At 36.2% G+C, this 15,987-nt stretch overlaps 1 protein-coding gene across 31 annotated transcripts in view; it reads left to right on the forward strand.

Annotated features, from left to right (window-relative positions):
• Positions 1-711: 711 nt before the first annotated feature.
• Positions 712-15,987, forward strand: part of PTPRD (protein tyrosine phosphatase receptor type D) — a 2,053,994-nt gene continuing 2,038,718 nt past the window's right edge. For all 31 annotated transcript variants that reach the window (XM_081066962.1, XM_081066971.1, XM_081066973.1 and 28 more), the window contains exon 1: positions 712-1,028. The gene's annotated coding sequence lies outside the window, so the exon portion shown is untranslated. The remainder of the gene's footprint in view (positions 1,029-15,987) is intronic.

Here is a 15,987-nt window from a genome sequence, read left to right on the forward strand (position 1 = left end):
TGGAAAGCACGAGAACACCCGGCGCAGCTCAATCAGGATGCACAGCTGGACAAGTCCTACGGTGGCTTTAATGGTGGAGAATCCCCTGTGCCTGACACGTCCTCGTCTCCCCGCGCTGACCACTTTACCCTGAACCCTGGCATTCCGTCCCGGTCTCCGGGTCACGGGGTCAGCCGGGTAGAGCAGGGGCAGCTCGTGGTCGCCGCCGGGGTTCCCCGCGCCCGCCCGCCCCACATCGCCAGCTCGCACGGCCACTGCCGCCGCCGCCTCCGGGGCGGGTGCTCGGAACACCCCGCGCCGGGGCCTCCGTGCCACTGCTCCCGCCCGCCTGAGCCCGGCCCGCGCCGCTGGCAGCCATCAAGTGGCTCGTTAAGGAAATGCAGGTGAGTGCGTGCGGCGGAGCGGCAGCTGTGGAGACGTGGGGCGTGTGTCTGGGTGAGCGAGCGGGAGGACGCGCGAGCGCCTGCGAGCCCGCGAGCCCGCGAGCGAGCGACAGCGGCCGGGAGATGCTCGCCGCCTCGGCTCCCCGACCCGCCGCGCCCGCGCCCGCACCCGCACCCGCGCCCGGCGGCCCGAGCGCGTGGGGCAGCGCCGCGCCCTGACAGCCGCGGCTCCGCTAGCCGCTCGGCGGCCTCCCCGCCCCGCGCTCCCGGCCGGCCCGAGCCCTCGGGGGCTCCTCCTCCGCCTCCGCCCCTCGCGCGCCTCGCGGACAGGCCGCCTCGGCCGCCAGGGCGCAGGTACTTTGCCTTCGGAATAATTGGCAGGACCCCAGCAAGCGTTCGGGGCGCCCTTGTTTCCTTCTGTCTTTGCCCCCGCCCTCCGGAAAAGAGGAGCCCACTTTTGAAACAAACCGAACCGGAAGCACCCCACCAAAGCCGAAGCCCGACGGGCTGCTGGGCATGGGCTGCCCGTTCTTGCAGTTTATTCTGGGCCTGGGTGGAATAGAGACACGATTCTGTATCTGACTGGGAGGAAAGAAGAGAGAAGACTCCTCGGGGTTTCCAAGGAGGACCGGAGCGGCTGCTTTAGTAAGTCACCTGTGCTTCTGCATCTCTTGACTCTGAAGTGAGACATATGCTGAATGAATGCTTTTTCCCCAATGGCATGGTCAGTTTGTTTGTTTTTTACCGAGGAAGAAGTTGACTTATTTAACTTCAGCAGTTCCTAATTGAGAAGTGATTTGCTAAGCTTTTTTTTTTTCTTTTTCTTTTTCTTTTTTTTTTTTTTCCTGAGGGTGAGCCCTGAGACTTCAGTATGCAGCATGGGCAGCCTTACTGTAAGGGGATCTGATTTTTAAAGTCTTACGATTCTAGGAGTATGGGGAGCCTCGTTTGTGAAACATTTGATGGTTCTAAGATTTAAGAATGGTCACCTAGAAAACGTTTGAGAATCCTAACCCTACTGGTAATACTTCTCCCGCTACCTTCAACCTCAACCTTAATCCACACCTACTCCCATCCTTGTCTGACTTCACGTGGTTGCTTGTTTTATCTTTAGTTCAGAAGAGGGCTTGCCAAAAAATTGGGTCAACGGAAAGTTAATCAAGATGCTTTGAAAGACCAGGAGGAAATTCTGCTGCGGTTTCTCAATGCTTGTAGGTAGATAAGATGTGGAGGAAAATCCTGGAACTAGCCTAGTTTGGAGAATTTGGATGTAATTAATTTGGAGAGGGGATATGAAAAATTGGTTTGGAGAGGACAGGAGCTGGGACTTTGACTTTGACACAGCAGGTTATAAACTGTGACTGGCTCAGCAGCCAGTGACAGATTTAAGGTGTCTCCTAGGGCTGAATATCTCTGCATCAAAAACTTTTGCAGTCAGTATTACTTTTGGGGTTAACATCACTGTGCCAGGTGCTGAGGCATTTCTGCAAAAGCAAGTAGGACACCCTTCTGCCCTCTGTGAAAGGGTTAACAATATCTTTTTAAAAAGATGTAGTATAACGTTTGCCAGTATTTTGAAATATCTAAATAAAACCTTTGTGTTATGTCAGGAAAAATATAGTTGAGTCAGTTTGTTTTGCACAAGAGGAAGAGAATCAATAGCATTTCAGCATTTTTTTCCCCTTATCACTGCCAAATGGACTCTGAATCTAATTCTTCTTGCATTGTTCCATATACAGTAGATACAGTAGGAATTGCAATTTAGATTTTAAAAAGCTGATTTTGAACAAATTCAAAGTTCTTTGACACAATAACACTCTTACTGACTAGTGTAAATTAGTGGTTAAAAAAAGTTTGTTTTGTTTTAAACTTTTAGTTTTCTATCTCAATATAAAACACACTTTTCTAATCAAATTGCTTTGAGTTGTAAACCAGACTGAAAATTGAAAACTACTTATCTCACAGATAATTTCAATTCAACAAAACACCTTCCTATCAAATAATACCTGAGGGCTTTCTTATATTGAATTTTTAATAATAGTTAAGTGAAAAAAATACCTTTATATTTACTCAAATGAGTATATAAAAGCAGCAATATTCATTCGGCATTCATTTAAAAATTTAAGATTAAACTAATGTGCAATGTTTTAAAAAAGGAAAGATCTTGTAGAGTTGTTATGGTTATTTAAGGTTGAACACTTAATATCTTGGGACATAAGTTTTTATGGTAATGAAATAACAGTAGGGCAGTTGATTAATTTGTTGACATGAAGCTTTCATCCATTGAAATCATTTGGAAAAGATATGTTAATGTTTCTTGTATGTTACTTTGCTAACTATCCAAATGGGTTTTCTTAGAGATATTACTGCTCTCAGCTGTCATTTGTGTTATTGTTTTAAAATGAACTTAAATAATTTAAAACAAAGCCCTTGACTGATCAGTTTTGGTGTAGAGCTTATGACCTCTACTCATTTATGACCATCAACATCTGAGAGTATATGTGATGTTTGAAAAAATAATGTTGATAAATGAAGGGTAAGATTGTATTGAACTAGCCAAATCTAAGAGTGGTTCAAACATATCATTATATACAGAGGGTGCCAAAAAAAAATGTATGCACGTTTAAGAAAGGAAAATGCTGTATTAAAATTTTAATACACAATATATACCGATAACAAAAGATGCATACAGGTCATGTACATACATTTTTTGGCACCCTCAGTGTGTGTGTGTGTGTGTGTGTGTGTGTGTGTGTGTGTGTTACTGTTGGAGATATTTTCCACAGTAGAAAAGGTATGACAAAATTGTTGATCCTGTTCAAATATCTGAAAGCAAAGATTTATAATTAACATGAAAACTAATCTGACACACATTCTACCTCTATTTACCTGAGGAAAATAGCCTGAATTAAAACTGTTTCTAGCAAAACTGACACATATTGTATATGATCACTGTTTTTATATAATAACAGGAAAAAGTCAAAGCTGGTTGGGGTGATTTAATTGTCAGGGTTTTTCTTTTTTTTTTCTTTTTTCTTTACTTATTTATTTATTTTCCCCACCAGCTTTCTGTACAATACAGAGGTGGTTGCAGCCGTAAAGTTGAAAGAAAAAAGTTGCTAGTGTCAGCAGTAATGTGTTTTATTATGCAATTGTTCTTGTTATTCAGATCAGATAATGGCCAGATGAAATACATAAGCAGTCTGCAGGGAATGAATGATTAATTCCTCTAACGTGTGCTTACTAAAGGAGTTCTTACTAATAAAGCACTGCATACCTGTATCTGCTTACAGTTGCAGTTGGTGAAGGCAAACCTACTTCTTTTTTCTTTTAATATTAACATATAATTTACATGTGTAGTCCTGTAACTATGGTAATTTAAAGATTACCTTGTAGACATGGTCATATATTTTATGGAAGTCCTTGGGTATGATTATTGTTTACTTAAAACATTTAATTTAGAAAGTAAAACATGTTAATTAAGTGTGTGATATCGGAAGTCTGACCTACTTTTTAAATGTATTTTGTCTTTCCCTCTATGGGATGACATTCTGCCCTTCTGTGTATTACTAGTAGGGTTCAGGTGCAACCTGCAAGTGCAAAGGACATTTTTATTTAGTAATGTATGTGTAAGATAAAAGCTAAAATAGAGCTGGTTATATAAAATAATTAGCTGGATACTATCGTGAAATTTTAGAAATGGCTAAAAGTACACAAGAAAATTGTTGTGTTTATCACTAGTGTAAATTGTTTTGCAGTTATAGAAGTATCATTAATGTAACTTTCAATGTCCCTTCATTCCAAGACTGGATTATGGGAGAAGGTGAGGAATGGACAAATTTATAGGTATTTTAAGAACATATGACTTGAAATCTATGCTATACATTTTAAATATACCCACATAATGTCTTCTTTTTTATAAATTACTGAAAAATGTGATTTTCACAACTGCTTAATTGAATACACCTATCAATATATATTTATCAATCTATCTCTCATGATTAATAAAACAAATAACTTTATTTCAAGATTCCTCTTTTTTTGGAGAAAATACCTCAATATAAGTAATATCTTTTTGGGTTTACATCTATTGTGAATTTAAATAATTAACAATGAAATGATGTAATAATATATATTCAATATTGCTAATTTAAAAGTTATGGTGAAAATTGGATTGGTAAGATTTTTTATCCAGTTGAGTACTTTTTGAATTTGTTTATATTCATATATATTTACATGCAAATTCCCTATGACTACTGTCAGTTCACTGGGTTTTAATCAGGCTGGTCTGAAGAAATTTGACATCCATAAAGAATACATGAATTTGCATTGGTACAATCAATGTACAAGTTAACTGTACCTGCAATAATGCTTGTGCTTTTTTAAACTCTTTAAAAATGTGATGAAAAAGAATAAAAAATAAAAATTACCCACTGGGTGAGCACTTAAGTGATTGCAGAATCAAAGGTTTTGAGTTTTCTTCTCATAGTTATAATTGTCTGTGACCTCAGGGAGGTGATTTGGACTCTCTATACCTGGGTTTTCTCTTCTGTTCTGTCAAGTATAGAAATTGGCCTACAATTTGAGATAATTTGAATTCCAAAATCTCATGAAACAAGCTAATATAATTACTAATATAATTACTAGTAGTGTTTAGCAAATTGTCAGATTACACTGTGACAGATTGAAAATCCATACAGGATTTAGGGGCAGCCATCTTGTTTGAAAGAGAGCTAATGAAATCATCCTGAAGCCAGGTTGGCAGTGCCTGGACACTATTGCCTTATGGATTGAATGTTTATTTGGAGTGGCTTTGGAGGAGGGTGGAAGGAAGGTGGTGGTTAAATATATCTGGGGTGGTTAAATATTCCTCTTAACTACCTTTTGCTCCTGAAAGAATATTATATGTATAAGTATCTTTGACTTTGTTATTCTATTGAATTGCAGAAGGGTGTAAGAAAACAAAAATAAAGTGAATTGCTTAGTATCTTCTGACTTCCTTGTTTTCTCCTCTTAGTTTCTTCATATATGCTAGTTTACAATATCAGAGTTAGATAAATATGCACAATTTAAGTCAACTTATATTTTGTTTTCTGAGATACATGTTACAGACTGTCACAGCTAGAAGAAACAATAGAAAAATTTATTTCAGCTCTGTAATTTAAAGAGGAAACCAAAGACTTTAAAGATTAAAAACTACAAAGTTGAGATGAATTTCCCAAGTTTACAGAGAGGTTTTACAGTCGTATTTAAGATCCCACATTAGCAAGTAAGTACATAGACAATGATATATACACCTATTAGTAAATTATCAATACAACAATTTCATTGATGATATATGATACGATGCATTTCCTCTAAAAGTATTGTATAATGATAAAACTTCTAATCATGGAAAATGAACACAGAGAACAGTACATACAATGTCAATTTTAAGTGCTTCCTTTCTTAAAGAAAAACCAAGACATTATTCCTGGATAGAAGTGGCGTCTGATTAGTTCTTAAATCCATGGATTTTAGTTCAACAATATACCGTATTACCAATTCCTTGCCTCTTGTAATAACTCCTTGTATTTTCTAAATATGTTATAATAATTTAATATTTTTAAGGTTGTGATGTATTGAATTGCAGAGAAAAATAACTGCTGTTCGTTCACATTTGTTATTATGGACCTTACTTGCCAGATTTACTGCTATTTGAGCTTATACAAGATGTGTGGAAAAAACAAACAAACAAAAAAAATGAAGGAACAAACTAATATTTGATTATGACATGGTTACATAAAAGCAGTCATATTTAATCTAAAATTAATTTAAATGTATGCATTTTTTTCTGGGATGCTATGTTGTAAGATTCACTGCATATATAACATAATCTGATTTACTTTCAAGGAAACAAATGTATTACACTTAAACAGAATTAATGAACTTCTATAACAAATTACTTTTAAGCACATATATTTAAACAATCAGATACACAAGTCTATTAATGCATTTGTTGTATGAGAACCACTGTGAATTATACTTTTAAAAAACTATCCAAAGTTAAATTTCTCAAATGCAGTTTGTGTTTAAAAAAAAAAGGGAGGTGGGGAGAAAAGTAACCCTTTAATAGCTACATGAACAGAAAACAAAGAGAGGGATGCATTGTGTATATATTACTTTTCACTACTTATCCACTAAACACAGGCATTATGACATTTGTATCACAGTCTGTACTCCTATTTCTTTGATAACATGGTACTTGTTAGACAAAAGCCTAGAACACAGCTTCCTTCTAGTTTCAGGAACAGTTAATTTAGAATGCAGAACCAGAGTGGAAAACACAAAAAAATAAAATAAAATAAAAACAAGAGTAAAAGAGTGTTTCCGTTTTTTAAATGAACAAGTCTAGGCCACTTGTTCAAGACTTTTATTTAGGTAGGAAGAAATATAATCATATATGCTTGTATCCCTAAGATGCTCTCCTAATACAGTGACCTAAAATCTTTATGATTAAAATGAGAACTTCTACTTAAACATACAAAATAACGGGTAGTGAGAGAAGAAGATGGAGAAAGGAGACTTGTTAATCTCACCCTAGAGGCATTATTTTTCTACTTCTTCCATTTCCCACAGATGGTTTCAAAATCAGAGACGACTAATCACGTTGGGGTAAATGGTCATCAGATTGATAGGGATTCTGGCTCATACCTTCACTGTGTCATAGTCATAGTCCTAGTTTGGGCCATTACTAGAACTTATCCATTTGGAATGATTGGGAAGGTCAGTTTATCAGTTCATGATCTACATTAATTCCTTTTTAATTTTATCACAGATATCAGGGATAGAACAGTAATTGATGCACCATAGCTAAATTATGCCGTATTTCTAGAAGTTACACCCTCTTCTATTTCCCAATTTGTATATATTGTCAAGGCAGAATCATTAGTTGGGATTATACAGTACGTACCACATAGCAGTGGAACCCATATACTATTTCATACCCAAGTGTTTATTGAGTCTCCTATGTGCACAAACTGCTGAGTAAAACACTCATGAGCTAGCAATGCATAATTGTCAAAATTGTGACCATCTTATGTTCTTATGAAATGTTTCCCCATTATCAAAACATTTTTTTTTTTATTTCAGAGAAACTAGAATCTCTCTAAAGAATCTCTTCTTTCAAGTCCCGAAAAATTTCCAAATGTGTCCCTTCCTTTACCATTTTTGCCCTCTCCATCTTTGTCATCCTGATTCAGAGGCATCTCTTTTGGAAACTGGGTGGAATCCTGGTTGCTGATTTAGCAGCTGCAGGCTGTGCTGTATTCCACTGGAATTAGTTGATATCATTTATCATCTTCAAAGCTGGTTACTCCAATGTTAATTCTTCATGCACCCCACTCTCCAGAGTTCTAGAGAATCAGTAAGACACAATAAGCATACTACTACACCATCCTCATGTCTACAAGATATAGAAAACTCAAATAAATCTGCATACCATGGTAGCAGGTCACAATCTATGTACCAATCACTTATATTTAAAAATCGAAGGATACAAGTTATAGTCAAGGAATATGCTATTATTTCAGTTGTAACCAAAGCATCAGAGAAGAAGTACATTGGTTTCCTCAGGAAAGAGAACAGACAGAGGAAAGAGTAAATTCCACCTGTATATTTTGATGTGTGAATTATTTTCCTAAGAGGGCGGATAATATGTACTTTGTATCAGATAACCAAAAAGAAAGAAAAAGTTTAACTTAAATTTTTAGAAATTTCCTTGTGTTATTAGATATTTTTTAAGTTGAAACATTACCCTAAGTTGACCTCTTGATTTTCCTCTAGAAGAGATACTAGGAACATTTCTGAAGAATTTTAAAGAATTTCCCTCTTTATTCTTTCTAAAAACCCTTAGCAAAGATATACTAATGGTATAATATTATTCAACAGGAACATGTGAAAAACAGTGCCCAGATAATATTGTTATCCCTCAAAGATACTTTATATTTCTAAACCTTGATGTTGGTCTATATGCATCACAAAGATAACAAAAATATATTTCCATCATTTGGAATTTCCCATTGTATTTAATACTCAATTCGTTCTTAATTAATATTTGTTCCTAGTGTTTATTTCAGTGGATCGTTGTTTGTAATTTTAGTGTGTTAGGATGTCCAGTGGGCTCTCCTCTGAATGGATGTGTTCATTCTGTGTCATCTGTGCTATCCATTTGTTTCCTCCTAGGAAACGTATGTGGTTAGCTCTGTAACACAGGTTTAGAATCATCATTTATACCTATGTGGTTGAGGACAACAGGGCTTTCTAGTAGTAGAATTGTGTGCTTTAAAGAATTGAATTCAGACCTTTAATCTCCCATTTTCCTGCCCCTCAGGAAGGTATGCCTTCTTTTTGTTTTATGGAGTCTCAATGCCATCCTACTTTCCCAAGCACCCCATTCATTGTGGAAACTTACAGGATTTAATAACATAAAGTACACATTTGCTCAGAAAACACTGAATCTTACAGGCTATTTGAAGTAGTTTATCTTAAGAAACATTCTAATTATATTTATATATCTATATATCTATATCTACCTCTCTGTATATCTATATCTATCTATCATTTATTTATGCATATGCTGTTTTCATAGAAGGGAATTATTTTGGCCATATCTGAGAATGAATCTGGAGATGAATCAGTTTAGGAGGATAGGTCAAAAGAGAATGTATGGTTCCTTCCAGGGCAAGCTTCTTTTCTCCCTTATTCAATAAGTCTATCTTTTCCCATTTCTGTTTCTCCTAGGGAGGTTCCCTCTTCTGTCCATTTTCCTTGACCTTAATGGAAACCTGGTGTTACAGACACATTGGGATGACTCTGTTGGCCATATGAGAATATAAAAGAGTATGTTGAAAATATTTGACCATTAAATATTTGACCATAAAATATATTTGACCATTGTTTGTATTGTGCATTCCCTTATAGCTCAGTTGTCTGTCTCATTGGTGTAATAATCCACATTTCACAAACAATCCATCACTTCTGTGGTGGCATTAAAAGAAGGAACTTTTTTTCTTTTTTTTCCTAATCAGAGATGGCCTCAGGGTTTTATTTTCTTTTTGGGTTCTTGGAATATTTTTGTCTCATAATTCCTCCTTATGACCTGTGAACAAATCTCTAGGTAGAAAGTGATGATGATAGCTCACATTTATTGACACTTCAATATGTGTCAGTCTCTATTTTAAGTGCTTTATGTGAATTAACTCATTTATTCCTACCTGTGAAGTTGATACACTTCTCTTTAATTTATACATGATGAAGCAAGTAAACTTGACCAAGGTAGTATAGCAAGTGAAGCAGCTATACACTATGGCTGTAGATCCCACATTTTAGACAGCTTTGCAATATTTGTGTTTTGGCACATAGATTTAAATATATTTTCCCAGTTGTACAACATTAGTACACAGTATACGTATATCTTAATGTATATACGAGGAATTCCACAATTGCATAGGTTCTATGTAACATAGGTGGAAAAAGTGATGAATCCAAGCTCTGCTTTTATGATACAATTCCTTTAAAATGAACATGTTATTGTATGTAAAGGATACCATGTAAATTGAACATTGTGAAAGTGTTACTCAGAGGGAACAGAGAAGTAAGGACCAACGCATCAAGGCAAACTATCTCCAGATATCTGTTTCCAGAATTGAGTAGGTAAGTATGGCATGAAGCTTTTGAGTTTATTCCCTGGAATATTTGATTCAGGAAATACAGAATCTGACATGCCTTCTGCGTTTCTCTGTGGTATACTTCCAAGCTCAGGACCCTTCCCCAGAGTAGATTGATCAAGGTGGTCCGCACCAGTCAGGCCTCCATAGCTTTGTGGCCAGATTTTAGGCTCCATCAGTGCTATATACACCGTGCTTCACTTGCTGACTGGTGACCAAGAGCCACAGTCTCCTGAGAATCGTGGAAGATGTTAGAGGCCATGTGTCCTGTGGAAAAGGCACAGCAAAACAGAAAAGCACAGAAGCAGGGAAGGTTGAGCTCAGAATGTACTATGGAGTAAAGTTTAGGGTCAAGAGGACCGCACTTAGCAGTGAATATATTTCAGAGATCCATAGTGTACAGTTTCCATGATAATGAAATGAGACTATGGGCATAATTAACTGATGCCAAGTGTAATATAAGGGATGCTGGTCATAAGTAGTAAAGAAATAAAAGAAAACCAAAAATGGATCCTGTAAGAATCATTTTAATTACATTTATGTGCATGAACTCTTACTATATTTATGCCTCATTGCCATGTAGTCTGGGTATTATTTACACCATTGCATCACATTGGATTAAATTAGTCCTAAATGTAATTTGATTGCAAAAGAAAACTACTTTTTTTTGGCATTTTTTTCCCCAGTAGGTTGATCACTGTTCTTAAATTTTAGTATGATTACTTACTTGAAACTTAAAAATGAATGGAAGGAATATGAGTTACTACATAAATTGTGATTTAATTTTTAGATTATAAGGATAGGAAATTTAAACCATTACTTCTACATTAACCTCCAAATTAAAGAAAGATTGAATAAAATAATCCTCAGTCAACATTCATTGGGTTTCTAGGGTATGAGAAATGCTTGATGGAGAAATATTGATGGGAATCTGGTGCCCTAATTTTGAAAGGACTCAAGCAATATCTTAGATGCTCTGCAAAATTATCAGAAATACTGTGTGACATTTTAAAATTGAATGAAAAAAAAATAGCTTTGCTTTTTCTTAATTTATTGAATCAACGCTTCATATGTCTTAGGTATACATTTGTCAAGTTATAATTTTAATTAATACTAATAGATGGCACAGATAAACAAAGTACTGCTTTTCCTCTATATTGGTGGGGGGATATATTATACCAAACATAGAAAGTTAAAGTTGTTTCATGACTCATATTTCAAGATGTTCAAAGCTCTTTGTTTCAGGAGTGAAAGACAGTAAACACTTAGCAAACAGGATAACTGGATTATCTCACCCTCTCTCCCCAGGGTCTTCCTAAAGTCTTTCTTCCCTAAAGTGTTCTGATAACTTGCTATGAATTTTCAGTTGTAAATGATAATTGAGGAGTAGAAAATGTGCCAGACTGGGCAGTTTTATGATGCAAATTTGTCCACTAGAGATCTTCATAGAGCCCTTATACTGTTTGTTACAAATTGAATGTTGGCCTTCTATCACTAGAAAGCTTGACTGAGGAAGAGTGGTCAAGAATGAAGAGCAAAGAATCCTTGAAATGTTTAACACATTAGCAATACTGGCTTTTTATTTCTTTTTGATTTACAAATAAATGAGACATAATCTTCAGGTCCAGAGTGGTCCTAATTATTTTGGAAATGTAATATATTCATTATACACAATATAATTTGGATATACAGTATGAGTACTATAAGATATGTTGGATTAGGTTTGTGTAGGCACAGATGTAATAGGTATTGCAATGAGTTAAAATAAGCAAATTTGCAACTTCAAGGGAGTAACAGAACCTGACATGCTTTCTGCTTTTCTCTGTGGTGTCCCTCCAAGCTCAGGACCCTTCCCAAGAGTTGATTGATCAAGGTAGTTCCTACCACTCAGAACTCCAGAGCCTTTTTCCAGAGCTTTTTTCCTGTTTTTTTTTTTTTTTTTTTTTTTTTTCCCAGAAGTCTGGAAAAAAAAATATGGATACTCCCAGGCCTCATCAAATTTGTAGGAGTATCCACATTTAGCTCAGTAGAGTCCTGCCATAAACAGATACCTACCAGTGACCAAGCTCAGTCAGGCTAACCTTTCATTTTTTGCCAAATCTTTCCCTATGACCTTAAATTTGTTTCAGAGTCTTACCAATTGTCATAATCCATTTGGGCTGTGATTACAAAAATACCATAGTCTGTAGCTTATAAACAACAGAAATTTATGCCTCACTGTTCTGGAGGCTGGGATGTCCAAGAGCAGATTTGATGCCTGGTGAGAGCCCATTTCATGTTTCATATACAGCCTTCTTTTTGTTAGTTCTCACATGGGATAGGGGCAAGGAGGCTCTATGCTATCTCTTTATAAGAGTACTAATTTCATTCATGAGGGCTGTAACCTCATGACCTAGCCATCTAAAATTCCTACCTCCAAATACCATCCGAAGGGACAATACGTTTCAATATATGAATTTTGGGAGGACACAAACAGTCAGTTCAGAGCACAAATCTTACCTGGATGACTATTTCCTGTATCCTTACCTATACTTTATCTCCTCTATTCTTTTCTCTGCCACCAAAGGATTTAAAAAAAAACAACGCAAATATGATCATGCTTAAAACATTAAAAGATTCCTTCTTGAAAGGAGTATAATGTTAAAACAAAATATTTGAGTGATATAAAGTTACCTGTTTTACTCAGGTTGCAAACTACCTTTTCATCTATGTCTTACCTTTTCTACCCCTTCCCTCATGTATTCTATAGTAAAGCCAGTTAAAAATGGTGTAATTTAGGTAGCTTATGATGAAAATGATAATGCTGGCAAACATTTATAATTACATTTTCCCTGTTGAGGAATCTGTCTTAAATTTTTAAAAATTAGATGTATGTGTCTTCCAGACACTAATTTTGAATCTGATTTCAGAGTACTATGAGTATCCTTTCTAGCCCATGACATATATATATATATATATATATATATATATATATATATATATATACGTATATATATATATGTATATATATACATATATATATATATACGTATATATATATATATATATATATATATATACACACACACACACACACATATAACAGAATGCCAACTTTTGAGGGATTTGTTTCTTTTTTTGTAGTTTTGCTTAAGAAGAACCACCTACTGTATTACTTCTGCAGAACAAATTGATCAGTTTCTATTGCTTCCCAGCAGTAGCCAGTATATTCCATACAAAGCGAAATCTCTAGCAAAATTTTATGTTGTGTTTCCCCTGCCAACTCCAAAGTGGTCAGCCTCCCTTGGCTTACCATCCTGGAACTGTGTGTGTTTCTTACTGTAGCCCAGCTCCCTTAGGCACAGCCTTTGCTGCTCACAGCTGGCTGAGCTCCAGGTCTTTGTTGATGGAGATGCTACTGTAACATCTGTTGAGTACTGCATATATGTAGTTACTCTAATCAATCATAAGAATTTGGGTGCACTTTCCAGCCATGTGGTGCACATTGTATAACATAAAATCTGTCTTGAAGTGAATGTTGCAGATGGAAAATAGAAACAGTATATGATATGTTTTTTAATGTAGCTTTGATACTAAGAAGTTTGAAAAAGATTTGTTGAATATTTGGATGCTTTGTGACCAATTTTCTGTGTGGTTACCAAATAGGGATTATTTTTAAAGGAAATTTGTTTATATAATGGTTTCAAAAAATAATTGATTTTGTTAAGTTAATCAATCCTGATTGCCTTGGGGAAAGTCTTCCTGATTTATTTATTTTTCATTTTCATTGTTTGTTCATTTTATTCTTTAGATTCCACATATAAGCTAAGTCACATTGCATCTCTTTCTCTGTCTGATATATTCCACTCAGCACAATACCCTCTATGTCCATCCATGCTACCGCAGATGGCAAGAACCCATTTCCTGCCATTGCTGAGCAATATTCCATTTTATATATATATATATATATATATATATATATATATATATATAAATATTATATATATATATATATATATATATATATATATATATATGGCCTCCTCTTTATCCATTCTTCCATTGATGGACACCCAGGCTGCCTCCACATTTTTGCAATTGTAAATAATGCTGCAAGGAACATATGGATGCCGACATCCGTTGAGGTAGCATTTTGGGTTTCCTCAGATAAATACCATGAAGTGGGATTACTTCTTTGTCTCTTGTTATAACCTTTGTTTTTTAATGTCTGTTATGTCTGGTAAAAGTATTGCTACCCCAACTTTTTTTTTCTTTCTATTTTCATGAAATATGTTATTCTATCTCTTTACTTTCAGTCTGTGTGTGTCTTTAGATCTGAAGTGAGTCTCTTCTAGGAACATATGTAAGGATCTTGTTTTCTTATTCATTCAGACACCCTTGAAGCATTTAATACTTTTACATTTAAAATAATTGTTGATAGATATGTAGCTATTGCCATTTTATTATTCATACTTTTAATCTTTTGTTTTGTTTTGTTTTGTTTTTCCACTTTCTTCTTCTTAAAGAAGTCCCTTTAACATTTCTTGTAATACTTGTTTGATGGTGATGAACTTCTTTAGCCTTTTTTTTTTTCTTTTTTGTCTGGGAAGCCCTTGATTCTAAATGATAGTTTTGTTTGTTGTAGGTCTTAGTCTTGGTTGTAGGTCCTTGCTTTTTTATAATTTTGAATATTTTCTACCAATCCCTTCTGACTTACAAAGTTTCTATTGATAAATCAGCTGACATTCTTATGGGAGCTCCCTCCTATGTAAGTAACTGCTTTTTTCTTGCTGGTTTTAAGAGTCTCTCTTTGTCTTTAGCCTTTGTCATTTTAATTATGATGTGTCTTCATGTGGGCCTTTTTGAGTTTATCTTGTTTGGGACTTTCTGCTCTATCTGGACCTGTATGTCTATTTCCTTCACCACCTTAGGGAAGTTTTCCATCACTATTTCTTACAGGTACCCAATTCCTTCCTTACTTTCTTCTCCTGGTGTTACAACTATAATGTAAATGTTGGTATGCTTGTTGTTGTCTGAGATGCTTCCTAAACTATCCTCATTTGCTTTGAATTCTTTGTTCTTTTTGCTGTTTTGATTGAGTATTTTCTGTTGCCTTATCTTCCAAATCACTGATTTGATCCTCTGCTTCACCTAATCTACTGTTGATTTCCTGTAATGTATTCTTCATTTCAGTTGTTGTAGTCTTTGCTTCTGACTGGTTCTTTTTTATGTTTTCTATTTTCATTTTTATGTTTTCTGTCTCTCTGTTGAAGTTCTCCCTGAGATCCTTATAACCCTGAGCATCCTTATAACCAGTGTTTGGAAGTCTGCATCTGGTAGATTACTTGTCTCCATTTTGTTTAGTTCTTTTCATGGAGCTTTGTTCTGCTCTTTAATTTGAGACATATTAATTTCCCTGATCATTTTGGCTGCCTCTGTGTTTATTTCTATGCATTAGGTAGAACTGCTATGTCTCCTGGTCTTAGTAAAGTGGCCTTTTACAGTAGATGTCCTGTGGAGCCCAGTGGCACAGTTTCCCAGGTCAGTTGAGCCAGGTGCTCTAGGTATGTCCTTTGCATGTGTACCTTCCTGTTGTGGCTGTGCATTTGTTGCTTTGTGTACCTCAATGAGAGGGATTGTTTGTTGGGCTGATTGGTTGTAGGGACTGGCCTTGCCTACAGTGGAGGAGCTGTTGTGAATGGCTTCACAGTAGCAGGGCTCTGGTGCCTGCCCAGGCTGCCCTTTATGTATGTTGCTTGTGGATGGGGTGCTCTAGTGTGGTCTGAAGCTGGTTACCAAATTTATTGGTTCTGGGACTATGGGGAGGAATTCTGTTGCAGGCCAAGATCAGCTGCTGTCTGTGCCCTGCCCATGGCCACTTGGTATGAGCTAGAACATGACCTGTAGGTGGTTTCTAC

This window comes from Rhinolophus hipposideros, assembly GCF_964194185.1.
Source record: "Rhinolophus hipposideros genome assembly, chromosome: 11".
NCBI lineage: Eukaryota > Metazoa > Chordata > Mammalia > Chiroptera > Rhinolophidae > Rhinolophus > Rhinolophus hipposideros.